The 3,585-nt window shown below is 34.3% G+C and overlaps 1 pseudogene; it reads right to left on the bottom strand.

Annotated features, from left to right (window-relative positions):
- Positions 1 to 2,763: 2,763 nt before the first annotated feature.
- LOC136150701 (enhancer of rudimentary homolog pseudogene) lies at positions 2,764 to 3,083 on the bottom strand (annotated as a pseudogene).
- Between the last annotated feature and the right edge of the window lie 502 nt (positions 3,084 to 3,585).

The following is a 3,585-nucleotide window of genomic DNA, read 5'->3' as shown; positions in this document are numbered from 1 at the left end:
GATGGACAAGGAGACCTGGCGTGTCCCGTGGTTCATGGGGTCACAAACAGTTGGACAAGACAGAGTGACTGAACTGAACTGAACCTAACACTCACTAGAAAATAAGCACACTTAGTGTAATTTAGTAAATATCTGCTCTTGACTAAGTATTATGAACAAGATACATTAATTATCCATTTGATCAATCCTAGAGATGGTCTAAGAGAAAAAATATATACATATGCTACATGTGGACAAATCCAGAATAACATTTACATCTGAAATTTTCTCTGAGTTTTCTCAAATTTAAATGTAATTCCTGTTTGTTAAAAAAAAAAATCAGTGAATGTGTATAATGCAAAGTTAACATTTCCTCCCCAAACGAATACATCTTTCTCTTCATACAAATATACACAAGATTGAAGGCATAAATATGGAGTTATATAATAATTATTTGACTTGGTTTTTTCTTTCATATCTCATAGACATTCATATATATGAGCACATATGGATCTATTTTGGTTCTTTATGCTTATAAAATATGTTCTATAATTTTAATGAAGAATTTTTATTCCCTTTTTCTTGATCTCATAACTCCAATTCCCACTCTTTACCCATATTCTCCTCCCTGCAATTCAAATAACATGGTAATTTGTGTGTTTGTGCATGTGTGAATGACTAGTTTCTTCTAAGGGGTTGAATTACATAAGCAAATGAATGAATTTTTACTTTTTTATATTGTTTCCTTGTAAAGAGGTATAATATTAGTGTTTATATATGTTTCATTTGTCTAGCAACTGTCAAATATAATATTCAAAATGAATTTATATGTCAATTTTACTTTATCAACCTTAAAGTGTACATATATTTACTGGATATATACATAGTATGCATATGTACATAGTAATATGTACATATATGTGCATATATATGCTTTATAAAGTTGACATTCATTACAAGTATTACATTTGAAAATTGTTGGGCAAATTAAATATTTGAAACACTAATATGACATAATTTTACATATAAAATTATACACATTTTAAATATAATATATAAATAAATAATAGAAAAGTAATTTAATAATAATGTCTTCTCTCAGATGACTAAGCTATATTAATGCATAACTGTGTACACATTTACCTTAGCATCATTTTTTCTTTGGTATACTGATTTTCGTAAGAATCGCATGCTGTGGTAGAGTTTTAATATTTACTTCACAGCTCTTATTCCCCTGATAAAAGTGTTCTGAAGAACCAATCAATGCTAAAAGCAGGCATAATACACTTGCAGTGTATTCAAATTAACATCTCCTTCACCCTTTGACTTTTGGGCTAATTACACTCATGATCCTTCTCTCTATGGACACCCTGAACTCAGTGATTTTGAGTGAGTATGTTTGTTTCACTTTTCTTTTTTCAATTTTCCTGTTTAAATTTTTCTTTTTCCATTTTTCTGACAATGTTAAAAAGCATATCTATAAAATGTTAATATCACCTTACTTTTAAAGCATTTATTGTTAATGAGGGTACTTACTATATAAGAAGCTTAAAAATCATGGGGTTTAATAAAATTCAAATGTACTTCTATATCTGGTATAGAAACTGACTCATTTTCAAGTGCAATGTTACATTCATTGGCACTGTTATTTTTAACTAAGAATGTGTTTATTCTTTTTTCCATTTGTCCTCTTCATCTAATAATTATACTTCCATTTTCCAAATTTAGGAAGTTGTTAAAAAGCTTCAATGATTAAGAAAAATTTCCACTGCAAAGGAAATATATTATCACTATAAAACCTTTTAACATTAATATCTGTAATAAAATAACAATACCAAAAACATTTGTATAACTTTCTGTATCATGCAAAGTACCAATGTATTATGTCAGCAGATCCAAATAATAACCTAGTAATATGTAAAATCAAGGACATTTGCAGATATTAAAATCAGGAGCCACAGACATTAAAGTCCCCCAAATAACTATTTGACCAAAGAAAAAATTTACAAAATAATATCCAATTCCCCAAGAATTTTTCCAGATGATTTCAAAATTCTCCAAACTCTTTGTCGATCATAGCTTTCTCTGAGGAAAACATTTACTTTTCCCAAATGAATCTCTTAACTTTACTACCAATTATGAAATCACAATACCCATATATAGGACCGATCAATGTACACTTAAGATGTACACAGTACACACACACACACACATACAGCACTTACTGTGTGGCAGACACAGTTCAGCCAGAGAAGTTTATTAATGCAGTTCTTAGGGGTTTCGTGGAAGCTCAGCTGGTAAAGAATCCACCTGCAATGCAGGAGACCCAGGTTCAATTACTGGGTAGGGAAGATTCCCTGGAGAAGGGAACAGTTACCCACTCCAGTATTCTGGCTTCTTTTTTTTTTTAACTAAAGAACATTTATTTGTTTTTCACAAAGACTTTATCTTGAGGATGTAACTAAACTGCACCACTACCCCCCTCCCCCACCTCAATCTGAAGAAGAATTAGTACAGTGGATGTTATCAAGCAGGTATGAACAGTTTGAGGGACTGGAACTAACATTAACTGACAAAAACCAACTTTCATCTAAATCATCATAAAAATGTTTAAGTAAAAAAAAAGAGGGGGTGGGGCAAAGAGGGTTTCAGATTGAACAAGATCATCACATTGTATCTAACACATTCAATTCTGGCTAGGGTATACCAAAATGGAAACAGGATAACTATAATACAAAACTTGCATTACAGCACACACTTTATTCCAAGTTCACTTCTGTCCCCCTAATGCTTCCAAAATCTCCCAGCCTGTTGGGCCTGTCGACGAAAGAGCAGGTAGATCTTCTCTTTAATCCAATCTTTGTCATAGGCTGGTATGTCTGGGTATCAACTCAGTAAACAAGGCAGCTGCCAGGTCATCAATAAAATCAAACAACTGATTGATATCATATGTGATGAGAGGCTGTTGTGATTCATTCTCTTCAGATGTCCTGCATACATTTTATAAACACCTTCCATACACTCATTCACAGATTCATAGTCAGCGTCTAAGTTCTCCCTTCTGGCCTCTTGGTAGGCTGTACCAGCAAGATGGTGTGAGACATCACACCAAAGTCTCCCCCTGCAGCCGATGCCGACTCTGACGCCCCACACAAGCTTCCCCACAAGGCCACCAACAGCCAAACTCCAGTGTTCTGGCCTCGAGAATTCCATGGACTGTATAGTCCAGGGGTTGCAAAGAGTCGGACAGGACTGAGCAACTTTCACTGTCAAGTGTCAATCTACTGAAGAAGGTGGAACCATAGGAAAATAATTTTATACATGTTATGATAATGTTGGAGTCTGACAGAGGAACAGGGACTTTTTGTTTTTATTTTTTAATTTTATTTTATTAGTTGGAGGCCAATTACTTCACAACATTTCAGTGGGTTTTGTCATACATTAACACGAATCAGCCATAGAGTTACACGTATTCCCCATCCCGATCCTCCCTCCCACCTCCCTCTCCACCCGACTCCTCTGGGTCCTCCCAGTGCACCAGGCCTGAGCACTCGTCTCATGCATCTCACCCGGGCTAGTGATCTGTTTCACCATAGATAATATACA

This window comes from Muntiacus reevesi, chromosome 19 (assembly GCF_963930625.1).
Source record: "Muntiacus reevesi chromosome 19, mMunRee1.1, whole genome shotgun sequence".
Lineage (NCBI taxonomy): Eukaryota > Metazoa > Chordata > Mammalia > Artiodactyla > Cervidae > Muntiacus > Muntiacus reevesi.
This window is presented reverse-complemented; position numbering and strand designations above follow the sequence as displayed.